The sequence below is a fragment of the Scyliorhinus canicula genome, chromosome 23 (assembly GCF_902713615.1).
Source record: "Scyliorhinus canicula chromosome 23, sScyCan1.1, whole genome shotgun sequence".
NCBI classification, from domain to species: Eukaryota; Metazoa; Chordata; class Chondrichthyes; order Carcharhiniformes; family Scyliorhinidae; genus Scyliorhinus; species Scyliorhinus canicula.
The window spans coordinates 24666200-24682897 of NC_052168.1; the positions used below are offsets into that span (position 1 = coordinate 24666200).

The window sequence follows — 16698 nt, forward strand, 5'->3', positions numbered from 1 at the left end:
CCAACCGGAAGAACCTTTTCTGTACAAATCCATCTGTGGGATAGAGCTCTTTATCCCCTATCCTGTACTTCCGTGTATACGCCAAATTCACTCCAACTATGCAGCTCTTGCTGTTTGGCATCTTTGATAACTTTTTCATCTAATTTATTGGAAGCCACCAAAATCTCACATGCATGTGGGCTTCTACTCCTATTAGTATTCGTAGTCTTACTCATGTTCCGAGATCTTGATAAGCTACGTCCCCTCTCCCGCCTGGTATCTCGTTCTGTATTGCTCCTGCTTGATCTTTCCCTTCTGCTGTGGGATGTCCTTTCAATAGTTCTCGACCTTTTCCTGCGCACCTGTTCACTATCCGATGTACTATCAGAACTGGCACTGCGTTTCTGTGCCCTCCATTTTTGAACTTTGTTTTCCCAATCCATTGTCTTGACTCTCTCCCCCTCCCCCCCCCCCCCCCCCCCCCCCCCCCCCCCCCCCCCCCCCCCCCCCCCCCCCCGCAATGCTGTACATTCAACCAATGTTTATACTTTCCAGTGGTCTTCCTAGTTTATCAAGATCTCGGAACATAAGTAAGACTGCCAATGTTTATACTTTTCAGTGGCCTTCCGTGCTCTACTAATAACAGTTGCATCCTTCCATTGACTAGACCCTTCAGGCAAGTATGTCACTTTTGTTCCAACTTTTTGGCATTCGCCCTTTTGGAAAAATGGCCTGTTCTAATTCATCAGAAGTGTTGTGTTCCTCTACAGAAGCCCTGTCTGTATCAGTTAACTGGTCCTCAGTTCTGCAACACGTGCATACCAGATGACTCTGGTTCCTCATCATGTCTGTCTGCACTGTCTAAATTTGAAAATTTGTAATCTGTACCCATTATCCTTGATGAATGTACCCTAACAGTTTGATTACCATGTTGCAAAATAATTGTTTTGCCATCTATGCCTATGATCTTCCCTGGGTCTTTCCATTTATTTGAATTGTCTCTCTTATAGTATACCATGTCTCCTTGCTGAAAAACGGCATCTGATGGCCGTACATTATGTCTTAAAGCTCTGCGAATTCTTTCAGAGACTTCTGCTTCCAGAAAGGCTTTTCTACTGCTATGTAATGTATTTAAATGCTCAGCAAAAGCAGAGCTAATTGTAGTCCCTTCCCAAGCTGGAGGCTGGTCATCTAAGATGGACGGAATTTTAGGGTTTCTACCAAACACTAATTGATAGGTACTAAAGCCCCCAACCATCTGCAGTGAATTCTTTGCATGTACCGCTCATGCTAAAGCTGAATTTAGCTTGCAGTTTGGTCTGTCCGCCAAAATTTTCTGGAGCATGTCATCTATTACCGCGTGGTTTCTTTCACACATTACCATTACTAAATGGGCTTTCCGCAGCCGTATTCATAACAGTGATATTCACATTTTCACACCTATCCCTAAACTCATCATTAGCAAATTCTCCCCCCTTGTCCGTAAGGCAATTTTGCCAGTGGGCCCATTCCTGTCCCTATCCATTTTTCCACGATTTGATCCAGAATTACGCTCTTTTCTTTACTTCGTACAATCGTTGATTGACTAAATCTGGTTGCTAAATCTACAAAATGCAAAATAAATATATTATTGGCTTTATCCCAGATCTTAAGGTCCATGGGCACAATGTCGTTAAAATCCTTGGCCAAAGGTAAGGTTACTATCGGTCGTGCTGGTGTCCTTCTGTACTTCCTATAAACTTCACAGCGATCACTAACCTGTGCTATCAGTTTAGTATAGTCTTCATCCCTTACCTCTGCATCCTTTAATAAATTTTTCAGCCTCCAAGGAAACGGATGCGCAAATTGCCTATGCAGTTTTAATACAACAAGCTTTTTATCAGCTAAAGTCCCATTTTCAATTGCCATCAACACATCCTTAACAACTGTACTTGAAATATTATTTGTCAGTCATGGAATACAATAGTGTCCCGACTGTGTAAATTGTAAGTCCACCGTCCTTTCAAAAACTGTTGCCTTATCCTGTTCCATATCCAGTTTCATGTGTGCTTTCTTCATCAATGGTCTGCTCACTGACGTTCAGCAAAGGTATCTCAGTTGATACAACATCCGTGCTACTGAAATGATTCACTCTGGCAATATTGCAAGGGATCACCACTCTTTTCAGCGACTTCAGAGTATTATCATCCCCAAACCTGAAACTTGTGGAACTTTCAAATTCCTTAACCTTGTTACGATTTTCAGCGTTCAAGGAGTCCAGGTAACATTTTAACCAGTCAATCCCACACACAGTAGATGTGCAGCCACTGTCCAATACAGCACAATTGAATGATTCTGCAACCAACACCCTCATTACCGGTGTAAAACTGCTTGTCAATAGGCCAATGCCTTCTATCTGGTCACTATCTTTTTCCTCTTCTGACTCTTCTGTGTCATGTGTCGCTTCAAACATTATTATAATGTGTTGGGCAGTTGAAAGCATAATGGTATTGAGAGTCACATCGAAACATCGATTTATCATACCCCGGGCATTTCTGGGGTTCATCTTCCTATTGTAGGTTCTAACTGGGTTTCTGCCTTCATACTTTCTGGGTCCCGATCTCCCTCTATAGTCTTGGAACCTGTTTGTAGCCTTGCGTTTTCGCCATCCTGTTAATAGTGTGTCTTCTATATTCTGCTTTATTGCAGGCTGACCTATTTGGGTCATCAGAGCCATTGGAATCTAATGTTTCCCCAGAAACTTTTTTAAAGCTTCTGTCATCTGATCGAATTAGGTATCCTTATCCGCAAACTGAACTCCTGTCAAAACCAGGAGCCTATCCATGTTGCTCACTCTAGCACAGTCAAGTAATTTAAAGGCCAACACAGACTGTGGAAATTCCAGGTTCTGTTTCTGCAGCCTTTTATATAGTCTGCCAAATTCCATTATATAGTCTTCCATGGAGAATTCCTCTATTTTCCAGAACCTATCAAAATCCGACCATTCTTCATACGCACTTAACAAGTCATCCTTTTTATAAATCTTAGCCATGTAACGTAATAAAGTCTCCAGACCTTCTTGAGTCTAGCTCTTCCAATTCCAGCTCAGAAAACACTTTGCTTCGGATTTTACTGTCATAAGATAAAGAAAGAGCTAATGCCTACCTTGTTTTCTCTTTCCCAAGGCAGTTACCTTAGTCCACATAACTACTGCACTTCCCCATAGATCGTACTATCCCCTTTCAGAAAATAAGGGGAGGTAGTCATCTTTAACCTCGGTTCAGCCATATTTTTGGTTTTTTTTCTCACTTATTCCTTGGTTTGGTCTGGAAAAGTTGTATATTTGAACCCTTCACACTTGCACAGCAACCATCCTCTGCTACCATTTGTTAGACGTTTAGCTGCTGTAGTATAAAGAGTCACGGGTTCTGCTGCTTTTCCACAAAACACCTTTAATTTCCTTCAAAAGACTTTGCACAAAACTCTAACATCATATCACCTGACACAAGGGCCACCTGAAGCCCCTTTACATATCAGTGTCAATTATTAGATGCTTAAAATAAATGAGACAACTAATTGGAATGTCTCTTAACCCATTACTTAACAGGGCTAGGGCAGCACGGTGGCGCAGTGGTTAGCATTGCTGCCTCACAGCGCCAAGGTCCCAGGTTCGATCCCGCCTCTGGGTCACTGTCTGTGTGGAGTTTGCACATTCTCCCTGTGTTTGCGTGGGTTTCGCCCCCACAACCCAAAGATGTGGAGGGTAGGTAGATTAGCCATGCTAAATTGCCCCTAAAAAAATTGGAAGAAAATGAATTGGGAAATCTAAAATTTAAATAAATAAATAAATAAATGCAGGGCTTGCCCATATCCCATGAAAGAATAAGAAAAAGCAGAGATCATTGACATGTCGGAGGTGAATAAAACCCTCTGTAATGACTCTGCCAGCCAACACCCTGAGATGGAACCACTTTTGGACAGGGCTGACACTATAATTTAGGCCCCTATGTTTCTTACCTTGGCTGACTGCTCCACTACACCAAGATGCTTGGCCCTTCCACTCCTCCATGCCCCGACCACAACCTCTTTCCTCCCATGGACCCTTCGTTCACTACTCCATGCCCCCAACTGCAGTTCACTTTTGTGCAAGTTGCCATCCTCCTGCTCCCCACCCAATTGGCCGGTAGAGTTCAACAAGGAAAATTGCTGACCTGAGACAGCTGCAAAAAGCCAGGTACTGCAAACCACCTTGAAACACCCGTGAACCAGGTGTTGATGTGATTCTCATGCCCCGCTGATTTTATTGTGAATGCATGTCGTTTTAAGACGTTTTACACTGACGAGTGTTCATGGCACGCACTGCAGGCTGGACTGAGGTGTAACACCGCTGACTTTATCTCTGCATTTAAACTCGTTGGGAAGCCAAATTTTGGAACTGCCTAATTTGGATAACCCGCACAGGGCGCGATTCTCTGCTCCCTAGGCCGGGGGGGAGAATCGCGGGAGGGCCGCTCTGGCACCCCCCGCGATTCTCCCACCCCCCCCCCCCCCCAAAAATGGCGTGTTGCGTTTTGCGACACGCCGCTCGGAGAATTGCGGGTCGCCGTTTTTCACGGCGACCTGCGATTCTCCGGCCCGGATGGGCCGAGCGGCCTGCCGTTCCCGACCTGTTCACGCCGGTGGCAACCACACCTGGTCGCTGCCGGTGTAAACAGCGCGCGAAAGGTGAGTTTGGGGCCTGTGGGGGGCGGAGAGGGGATTGAGCACCACGGCCGTGCTTGGGAGGGAACTGGCCCGCGATCGGTGCCCACCGATCGTCGGGCCGGCGTCTCCAAGAGACGCACTCTTTCCCCTCCACCGCCCCGCAAGATCAAGCCGCCACCTCTTGCGGGGCAGCGGAGGGGAAGACGGCAACCGCGCATGCGCGGGTTGGAGCCGGCCAACCTACGCATGCGCGGCTGACGTCATTTGGCGCCGCCGGTCATGTCATTCTCGGCGCGCCGCCTTGACGCCAGCGTCAAGGCCCGGCAGCCGAGTTTGACGAAACGCCGCTCCTAGCCCCCCCGGGGGGGGGGGGGGGGGGGGGAGGAGAGAATAGGGGGCGAGAAGCGGCCTCCGACGCCGTCGTGATACACTCCGGGTTTCACGACGGCGTCGGCCGTTGTGGAGAATTCCGCCCACAATGTTTCCTGCTCTTGGAGGCTCCATAAAATCACCTTATATGTGAGCAGAGAATCTCCCTTTATTCATTTGCTGGCAGGGAGTTCTTGGAAGGTTATGGACTACCTGAGAAATGCCAATAGTCTGGAAAGTTACTAAGCTCGATCTAGTTAGGAAGCTATGAATATATGTCTGTAAGAATAAAACATTATCAAACCAGTCGTGAATGACGCATAGTATGAAAATACTTCTGGAAAAATAGTTTTAAATACATAAATTAAGATATGTATTTATTTAACCTTCCATGTTGTGCAGTAGTCGTTGTTGCTTATTTCTTTTGTCACATTACATGCCAAAAGGTTTGTATAAAAGAATAGGAACAATATAAACTTGTGGCATTATTGTCGGAATTCAAATTAAAGTTTAAATCCTGTCAGAACTGTAGAGTTTAAAAGTAAACCATTATTGATAATCAATAATACCGCAGCACGGTAGCATTGTGGATAGCACAAATGCTTCGCAGCTCCAGGGTCCCAGGTTCGATTCCCGGCTTGGGTCACTGTCTGTGCGGAGTCTGCACATCCTCCCCGTGTGTGCGTGGGTTTCCTCCGGGTGCTCCGGTTTCCTCCCACAGTCCAAAGATGTGCAGGTTAGGTGGATCGGTCATGATAAATTGCCCTTAGTGTCCAAAATTGCCCTTACTGTTGGGTGGGGTTACTGGGTTATGGGGATAGGGAGGAGGTGTTGACCTCGGGTAGGGTGCTCATTCCAAGAGCCGGTGCAGACTCGATGGGCCGAATGGCCTCCTTCTGCACTGTAAATTTTATGATAATAATGAACATACTCTCCATTGCACTGAGAATTTTTGTAGTCAAACAAAAATGGGAAAATGAATAAAATACTGTATATTGTAAGACATTAATAGTTTTGAGTTGTTTAAAAGATGCAGGATGTTATAGTGAAAGGGTGAAAGCAGGCACTAAATACATGTAGTGCGAATAAGGCACACCTGTTTCGCAGTCTGGTTTTAGCACATAATTTGGGATTTCTGACTGCAATAATTTGAACACCAGAGGTGCTAAAACAAGAAACTGCAATGTTTGTTTAGACACATTTTCTGGGTGCAGTATATATGGGCTCTTTACTGAACATGGCAAATCAGAGCAGCAGGTTTTAAGGTGGCTCAAAGACAAAGTGAGAGGGCGCACAGGTTTTCAAACATAATACTCAAGATCCTGGTAAAGGAGCTCCAGAGGAGGCAGGTTAATCTTTGCACTCTGGGAGGAAAGGAGACAATTTCATCCTCCCACCCTCTCCAGCAGCAGTTGGTGATGCTCTGCCTGACCTCATGCTGTTGTCTTCCCATTCCTCCTGTAGACCAAAGATGCCCATGACCCAGCATGCTTTTTTTTTCCCAGCATTTACTTTAAAGTGTCCAACAAAGTAGAGTAGCACAGCACTCCTTTCTTAATTGAAATCACCAGAAAATTTCCAGAATAAATGTAGATAGTTTTGATAAAGTCTTGACATGTTAATGTTGGATTTTCATGTCAGAAGTGGGTAGTGGAAATTTCCTGGTAGTCACCTCAGGAGAAGATTGACTTGAAAAGTACAATTTTCTTTCCAGATATAGTTCAGGGTTGGCCGTAAGGGCTGCCGAGCATGGAGATGGCTAATTAGCCCATATCGGTTCTCTGGAACTTTATCCGAGTGATTTCTTTCAATATTAGGCTCTCTCGCCCTCACCCCCAGTATGCCCAATCCATACCAACATTTAACAACTTATGGCCCTGCACCCACCTCAATGATTCTTCGCACTTCCATGCCTATTCAACCAGTATACATTCTGTACTGAACCAATGAACCTTATAATAACAATGGCATGTGTGGAAAAGCTTAAGAAACAGCAATTCAGAACTTTCTTTAAAAGATTACTGTTACTGCAACCCTATAAAAGTATCAATCAATCCTTTAAAGTATAACTAGAAACTAGAAACACTTAACACATTTATCTTATGTAAATGAACTTTAAGCTATTTTTTAACACCTGTCAATCAAGCAGTGATTTCCTTGTGTGCAGCTTTTTCAACAAACGAATGGAAGTCTGGACTCTCAGCCAAACATACATAATGACTATATGATTCACAACACTTCTGAGGGAACATCAACCCATGAATCTTAGAAAAGATGGCCCGACTCCACAAAAATCTTGGGGTGCAAGGAGATACCTAGCCTTGCAATGGAGTGACCATGTCAGGAATTCAGATCCCATGGGCGAAATTCTCCGCACCCGCGGAAAGTCGTAAAACCGTCGTAAAAATCGGGAGCGTTTTACGACGGTCGCGAAGGCTTCATTTCCCGACGGATTCACTTCCTGGAAATGGGCTAGTAGCGCGGCCGCGTCAATTACGTGCGTGATGACGACGGAACGCGACGACGACACGATCACGCCCACGTGACGCCGCCCGACGCCGTAAAAAGGCGCGGCCGACCACAGAATCTGTCGGGCAGGATGTCGGAGCCGAGGAGAGCTGCTCCTCGCTTTGTAGATGCTGACGTCGAGGCGCTGCTCGATGCCGTGGAGCAGAGGAGGGGCATCATCCGCCCGCGGAGAGGGCATCGCCAACCTGCCAGTGCAGTACGCCAGGCCTGGCGTGACGTGGCTGCTGCCGTCAGTGCTGTGGGGCAGACCCCTCGCTCAGCAGAGCAATGTAGGAAGAAGCTACACGACCTCACCAGGTCTGCCAGGGTAAGTGCCATGAGGGTGCCCCCTAGTCACAACCATCCCTCCCCCTTAACTTAAGCATCCCCCCGGCACGGGAGGGGGGGGGGGGAGAGGGATTGGGGCAGAGTTATTTGAGGGTGGTTCACAAAGTTGTCACAGACCCAGCGCTCTGGCCCCGAGGAGAGATGCAATCGTCTTATGACAACTTGCCCCCCCCAAACTGTGCCAGTATCTGAACGGACTGCTGATACCTACCGTTTTGTAATGATCTACCTATGTTCCCTCCCCAACAGGCCAAGGCCGCTCATAACCACCGTGAGCGAGCGGCACAAGACTGGAGGGGGTTCGCCCAACCTGCACCCCCTCAGCACCTTTGAACAGAGGGCCCTGGACCTTGTTGGGGGGTCTGCCACCCGCGATATCGCGCAATGCGAGGTTGGCGGAACTGCAGCAAGTGAGACAACCCTCCCTGACAAACACTCACCCCTCCCCCATCTTCTGTCCCTTCACACACCCTGCCCACTGGGACACCTCCCCCATCCTCTGTCCCTTCACATACCCTGCCCACTGGGACACCTCCCCCATCCTCTGTCCCTTCACAAACCCTGCCCACTGGGACCGTCCAGCGGCCTGCCGAGCAAATCTAAATAACCCGTCTCATTCTCTTCCCTAGGACGTGATGCCGAACGACCAGGGCCGTCTGCCTCCAGACGGAGACAGGAATCTGCCGCCACCTCACCCGGGGCCTCACAACAGAGGGTGCCCGATCAGCGGGCAGCCCTATCCGCCCCAACCCAATCTGCGGACCAGGACGCACAGAGGGTTCGAAGTCCACCACCACCACCAGAAATGGCCAGGGACAACCCTCCTGTCGCTGAGCAGCCCCACACCCTGGAGGAGGCCCTAAACATTGAGAGCGTCGGGCTTGCGGCACTGCTTTCTCCCACCACATCCATCATCCCAGAGACACACACCCCGGCGGGCCTATTTAGTGATGAGTCTCCTGGGGCACAGTCTGGTTGGCACATCACAGCTGAGCAGGTACAGCAGGTGGAGGTCGGAGCAACAGAGGGCCCGGACTCGCGGAGGCCAGACCAGGCCCAGGATGCAGCTGGCTCCCAGACGTTTTCTGAGTTCCTGGTGTTTATCAACCCACCCGCACAGCCGATGCCTCAGGAAACCCAGGGAAACAATGGCGGGAGGAGGGCAGCATTCCTGGCTCTGCAGACGCTGTTAGAGGAGTCGAACCGCGTCCAAGAGCAGGGAGTGGTGCCGCTCATGGCAGAGACCCAGTCCGACACCGCACGGGTGGCATCCGCGGTGGAGGCAATGGGTCAGGTTATGCAAGACGTTGGGGTTAATGTGCACGCGTCATCCTCGGCCCTGGACAGGGTTGCCCTCTCACAGGCAGCAATGTGCCAGAGCCAAAACGACATTGCCGGCGCCCTGCGGGCCATGGCCGAGTCTCAGCAGGTCATGGCCCAGTCGCAGCAGTCGGTCGCGGAGACCATCAACCGCCTGACACATGTGCTGGATGGCGTCGTGCACACACAGGTTGAGATCGCACAGTCCCTGGCAGGAATGTCTAACTCCCTGGACTCAATCTGCAAACCTTCGGATCCTGGTGGATACCGTTGCAGGCCTCCAGGACTGGCAGCGCCAGGTGTCGGTGGTGCGACGGGGCACCTCCCCGCTCGCACCTCTGTCCCAAAGTGAGGCCCGGGGGCCACCGGGCTCCCCGAGGGAGGAGGAGGTTTCGGGGCCCGTCCCAATAACTCCATCACGGGACGTCCCGGAATTCTCGGCCTCCCCCCGTCCCATCCCTGGTGCATCGGGTGGGCAGCAGGCAGAGCAGGGTGGCACAATGTCACCCGAGACGCCCGCAGAGCAGCCTGGCCCATCAAGGCCTGGTCGCCCCAGGAAACGCTTAGCCAAGGAGAAACGAGTCGAGGGGGGAGATTCGCAGCAATCCTCCTCCACTCCTGCTGTATCATCTGGGGAGTCACTTAGACGTAGTAGTAGGGCCCGTAAGGCAACTAAGATAGACACTGAGTAAGTTGGCACGGGTGAAGGGCACAGTTTAGTTGTAGGGGCTAGGGCACCTGTAAATAATTGTTAATATTAAACGCACTGTTCCACCTTACTTGTAATACCGTGTGATTGTTCCACAGCCACAGGAATCGTGATGGTGACCGAGTGTCGCTGGGGGTGACGGGTGGTGAAACCTCGGTGCCGGGTGTGCAGTCCCTGCCCCTACCCAGCTAGCCCACGCGGGCACGTGATGGAGTGTCAGTGACGAACTCAGCGGCCACCAAGGTGGATGGTTCAGCTATTGCCATGGGTCAGACTCTCTCTAACGATTCTGAGCTCACAGCTCTTCGCAGAGCGGGCTGTCATCATTCCACATGGCACTGATCACACCCGCTGACACAGCCATCAATGTTGTGCCATTCCGTCTGCACCCAACGATAAGCGTCATGTCGAAGTGGAGCAGTGTACACTGAGGGGGGGGGGGGGGCACTCCGCCAGCCTCCTCCTCCTCCTCCTCCTCCTCCTCTGTGCTGGCACCACTGCCACTCGCTTCTCCCTCCGCCTCCTGCAACAGGTCATCTCCCCTCTGCATCGCGATGTTGTGCAGCGCACAGCAGACCACTACAATGCGAGTGACCCTGTCGGCCTGGTACTGCAGGGCCCCTCCGGAGCGGTCCAGGCACCTGAATCTCATCTTCAGGAGGCCAAGGCAGCGCTCCACCACACCCCTGGTTGCTGCATGGGCCTCGTTGTATCGTTTTTCCGCATTGGTCTGAGGCCTCCGTATAGGCGTCATCAGCCAAGACCTCGGCGGATAACCCCTGTCGCCTAGCAACCAGCCCCTCAGCCGGGGGAGACGTCCCTCAAACATCGCAGGGATGAACGACTGCGCTAGTATGTAGGAGTCATGCAAACTCCCTGGGAACCTTGCACAGACGTTCATGAACCTCATGTGGGGGTCGCATACCACCTGGACATTAATGGAGTATGTCCCCCTCCTGTTTGTGAACACTTCCTTGTCCACAGCAGGCGGGCGCATGGGGACGTGAACACAGTCGATTGACCCCTGAACCCTCGGTATCCCGGCCACACTGGCAAATCCACGGGCTCGTGAGTCTTGACTTGCTTGGTCCTCGGGAAAGGTGATGTAGCGGTCCGCGATGGCATAGAGGGCGTCGGTCACATCCCGGATGCACCTGTGCACCGATGACTGGGAGATCCCGGAGACGTCCCCGCTCGGAGACTGGAAGGAGCCGGTAGCATAGAAGTTCAGAGCGACCGTCACCTTGATGGCAACCGGGATCGCGTGTCCTCCCCCCGTTCCACGTGGGGCGAGGTGCGACAGGAGTTGGCAGATATGTATCACCGTCTGCCTATCAGCCGGAGTCTTCTCCTGCAGGTGATGTCCGGCATTGTTAGGAAAGAGACCCGGACACGGTACACCCTCGGCTTTGGTCGTCGCCTCTGGCGCCGTGGCTGCACCCTCACTCTCTCCTCTTCCTCTTCCTCCTCCTCCTCCTCCCCCCCATGCTGCTCGACGACTGGCAACTCCACGGCCCTTCCCTCTGCTGCTGCAGCTGGCCCTGCAGCCACTGCGGGTTGTGGGTGTGGATGCTGCTGCATCTCCAAATCCAGTAGAGCGGCCCCAACCACTGCGCAGAACATCGCCGTTCTGTTCCCATACATCGTGCTAACCTACAGAAGGGTGGTGGGAGGCAGAGAAACGGGACATGTTAGACGGAGGTTAGTCGACACCTCGGCAGCCGCCAGCCATGGGATACCAGTGTGTCCCGGTGGCCTGGTCGCGCTGCTGACACGCGGTCAGCCTAACCCCTGGTCACTTTCTGCATCCAACGGCCAGTAAACTATGGCCTCCTCACGGGTGCGTCAGTGGCCTGTGTCCGGAAGTCACAGGGGAACCAGCGGCCGTGTCCTCGTCACCGGCACACCATGGCATGCTGGCAGACATTTTGTTACGGGGTTGGACGGCTCACTCTCTACCTAACCCCCCCCTCCGTCGCCCCCCACTGCCTCCCCCGTCTACCCCACTGCCTCCCCCGTCGCCCCCCACTGCCTCCCCCGTCTCCCTCCACTGCCTCCCCCGTCTCCCCCACTGCCTCCCCTGTCTCCCCCACTGCCTCCCCCGTCTCCCACCACTGCCTCCCCCGTCTCCCCCCACTGCCTCCCCCGTCTCACCCACTGCCTCCCCCGTCTCCCCCCACTGCCTCCCCGTCTCCCCCCACTGCCTCCCCCGTCTCCCCCACTGCCTCCCCCGTCGCCCCCCACTGCCTCCCCCGTCGCCCCCCACTGCCTCCCCCGTCTCCCCCCACTGCCTCCCCCGTCGCCCCCCACTGCCTCCCCCGTCTCCCCCACTGCCTCCCCCATCGCCCCCCACTGCCTCCCCCGTCTCCCCCACTGCCTCCCCCGTCTCCCCCACTGCCTCCCCCGTCTCCCCTCGCTGCCTCCCCCGTCTCCCCCCACTGCCTCCCCGGCTCCCCCACTGCCTCCCCCGTCTCCCCCACTGCCTCCCCCGTCGCCCCCCCACTGCCTCCCCTGTCTCCCCCCACTGCCTCCCCCGTCTCCCCCACTGCCTCCCCCGTCTCCCCCACTGCCTCCCCCGTCGCCCCCCACTGCCTCCCCCGTCGCCCCCCACTGACTCCCCCGTCGCCCCACACTCCCCCCGCTCTGGACCCCCTCCCGTTCTCAGGGATGCCTTCCCCGTTGTGGCCAGACTCGAGCGGTGCGCTGAGCGGTGCGCTGAGTGGTGCCCTGACCTCCTCCAAGCTGTCGTCAGCCAGGCCGACTGGTTGACGAATTTAAAAAGCAGGTGTGTTTCACGACGTGCAAACAGGGCGCCATGACGTCGGGACTTCGGCCCATCCGGGCCGGTGAATAGCGGGGGGGGGCTATCAGTGGCGATTCTGGTCGTGTCAGGGGCGGGAAGGAGGCGTTTGTCGGGAATGGCGACTCCGACATTTTGCGGGGTTCGGAGAATAGTGGGAGGGCGTCGGAACAGCGTCGCCGTAAAAATTTCCGACGCCCGCTATTCTCCGACCCGTCGTGAGTCCGGAGAATCTCGCCCCATGTCCTTAATAATAAGGGTCAAAGAAATGGCTGAGCAATTAAATACATACTTTGGTTCTGTCTTCACCAATGAGGACACAAATCAGATCCCAGAAATGTTGGAGAATGAAAGGTTTAGTGACAGGGGAGAACTGAGGGAGATCAACATTAGTAGAGAAATGGGAAAACTGATGGGATTAAAGGTGGATAAATCCCCAGGGTCTGAGAATCTGCATCCCAGAGTGCTGAAGGAGGTGGGTCTGGAAATAGTGGATGCATTGGTGGTCATCTTCCGGGATTCTATAGACTCTGGAACTTCACAAGCTCTACCTCCCAGCTTTGTTTGAATCAGTAACACCCACATGTCCTGTGGCTTTTTCATTTGTTTAGCTACCTTCTCAAATGAAATGAAAAAGGCTTCCACTTCCTTCTCGTCAAACTTTGGCAATGCTTGGACATATTTAAACAGATTCCCACCAAGCCTTCGATGATGACGCTCCTTCTCACTATCCTCATCACTATCATCCAACTGTACGTTTCCCTTTATGTCTGCCAATTTTAACTGATTTTCATGTTTAATAGCCATTTTCTGAAGTTCAAACTCCCTCTCTTTATCTTTTTCCCTGATCTATATCTCCCTTTCTTTTTCTTTTTGTTCTGCTAGGGCTATTCTTTCTTTTCTCCTTTCTTTTCTCCTTTCTTTTCTCTCCTTTTCTTTTTCCTCTCTCTCTCTCTCTCTCTCTTTCTTTTTCCTCTCTCTCTCTCTCTCTCTTTCTTTTTCCTCTCTCTCTCTCTTTCTTATTCAAGCCACTTTAATTCTTTCTCATGTTCCATTTGTTTGATTTGCAACTGAATTTTTGCCATTTCCAATGAGTCAGATTCTATCTCAGGAAACTTCAAATGCTTAACAACCACCATAATTACCTCAACTTTTCGCATTTTGTCAGGTAATGTTAACTGCAATGTTTTTGCCAAATGTAACAGTCTGCTTTTCGTCTCTGTCCATAAGGTACTGCGTGTCACATTCTCCACCCCCAAAAACTTCTGAGCCTCTGACAGAGCCATTGTTCACAACACTCTCCCCACTTAGACTAAAATACCACACCGGAAAAGCAATAATCCTTCACTGTCTTTAAGTTCACAAAAGCCAATCCAATAGATAGACTTTTATCCCGGATGAGCCCCCAATTGTTATGGGAGCGGTGTTTTCAGAACCCCAAAATGTATCAGGGAATTCAACCAACCTCTCCCTTTAATGTATTGTTGCTTTTGAAGCACACGGCTTGGTCTCCACGTGTGGTATTGCAATTATGGACACGTGGGTTTTTAAACACAAAACAATGTTTATTCCATGAATTCAACTTAACCTTTTTAAATAAACATTGGATCTCTTAACACACCTTACTTCAAAAATAACCCCGAAAATAATACAACACTAAATAATCCCTCAAAATGTTCCTTCAAACCTTCAAAAGATTTAACACCTTTAAACAGAAACACATCAGGTTAAAGACATTATTACTATTATGAGTTTAAGTCACCCGAATGATTCAGAGATAGTCTTTCTTGGCAGAGATCACTCAGATCCAGCTTACTGCAAAAACACAGACACATCCAAGCTCTTTTCCTCAAAACTGGCATTTCCTTTCAAACAGCTCACAGCAAACCAGCCAGGCACTTTTCAGCTGCTCTCTCAAAACTGAAACCAAACACTGCAAAATGGCTGAGCTAAAAACCCAGCTCCACTCACACTCTGACATCACTTCAGTAATATGAGCTGCTCCATTTCTTAAAGGTACATTGCTTAAACGTTCATTTCTTGAAGGTACTCTCACATGACATAATCCAAAGGCAAGTGAGGGCACGGGGAAGTCCCAAGAAATTTCTCAAGGGAGGAACAAGTGAGGGTACAGGGAGAGGCCCGAAGAAGTGTCAGCAATAGGGAACAAGAGAGGCGAACAAAGAAGTTCCCAGAAGAATCCCAGCTAAAGGTCAAAGACGGCACAGAAACAAGTCCCAGTTAAGCTCTGAAAAGAATAGCAGAATAACGGAGAAATCCCAACTGAAAAAAGCATGTGGTAAAAGCTGAGAAGCCTTTTGGAAGAAAACTCTCAATACCCAGGTGTCTTGCTTGGGTTAGCTCAGTTTTAAACAGTGATTTAAAAAAGGTTAGGAGGGGTTATTGGGTTGCAGGGATACGCAGGAGGTGAGGGCTGGATGGGCCGAATGGCCTCCTTCTGCACTGTATGTTCTATGACTGTCTAGTCTATGATTAAATCTTCACTTGGTTTTATTTGACTAAGGGGTTGCTCGGATAAAAGCAATCGCGTGAGTTTGAATATTTTTCTGATATCTGTATTGAAATCTTTTTTTATCTGGCATATAATATAGTTTGTTTTTCTTGTTTTATAAATGTTTTATTCTTTTGTTACACGTTCATCAGACTCCTGTGAATCCATGCCTTCCACGTTTAAAAAAGACTAAAAGTTATGGGGCTGGATTCTCCGTTCCTGAGACTTGGGTGTTGATGCCAGGGCAGGGTTCATGGACTTTAACGACAGCGGAACTGCTGCTGAACCTGAACTGATTCAGTGACTGGACGGACTAGCAACGTGTGCCACATGGAACACAATTGATCCCAATGAAAATTATGCTGGATTCACTGGGTCCGTGATTGACACTTGGAGGGTGACAAGCTGCAGCCGCTTATACACATTACACTCACAAGACACACTCATCCCAACCAACAAGACGGCACTGGTTGCGCTGAAGTGCACCCTTCCTACTGATGGGACATCTGGAGCCAGAGGGCACCTAGGACGGTGCCCTGGGGGGACACCCATATAACCTGTGGCCCTAAGTTCACAGTGGGCAGTCAGCGGTGTTCACAGCCGCATGGCTGCCTTGTAGGCCTCGGCAATGGTTCTCTATGCCTGGCCACCTCGACCCCACAGCCCACCTCCTGGCCACGCCCGCTACTTCTGTGCCCTGGCAGAAGTCCCTGAAATTTCTGCGGCACAACTCCCAGCAAACTATGGCGATGTTGGACACTTTCCGTAACCTCTCTCCCTCATTAGTCACAACGCCAGTTTCACAATTTTTAAAAGCACAAGTGAACCTCGCTGTTGGGAATTCGGCCCATCGGTGGCCCTGGAGAATATCCGGTCGGGCCCGCTAATAGTATGCAAACATTGTTTACATTCAGTCGAGGCGGCGGAGATTTGCGATTTGGCGTGAAATTGGCACCCACTGCGATTTCAGTGCAGGAAACGATTTTCCGTCCAATTGCGTTTTGCAATTCCGGCGGAGGTGGACACGAGAATCCTGCCCATGACCTGTCAAGCCAGGTTCCAATCTGGTATCTGACTTGTCCAGCTTCAACATCGGTTGCCATCATAACATAACTGAATCATCAGTTATGGGACTCAGTAAAGTGATCAGTTTAGCACAGGAGCTACTGGAAGACTGAGATTAGGGAACTCATTTGAATGCTTTGCACTTGAAGACACTTTGGGTGTCTTGATGAGATATGAGTTGAGTGAGAAGCATCAAATTAATGCATGTGAAGAAAACTGTTTGCAATCCTAAGCGAGAATAAGCATTTGTGCCAAGCTAGCGGTAACTCTTCACTAGTTTATGGCCGGAATTCTCCTATCTGAGTTTGCCCGCTGCCAGCGAGAATGGAGAATTTGACACTCAGCCAAAACTCCATTCACTGTAGCGGTGTGAACGGACGGAGAATTCCGGCCTATGTTTCTGTA

General features: G+C 50.5%; 1 protein-coding gene across 11 annotated transcripts in view; it reads left to right on the top strand.

Moving 5' to 3' along the window:
• LOC119956323 (meiosis inhibitor protein 1) overlaps positions 1-16698 on the top strand; it is a 536433-nt gene that overhangs the window by 387497 nt on the left and 132238 nt on the right. The window lies entirely within an intron of this gene.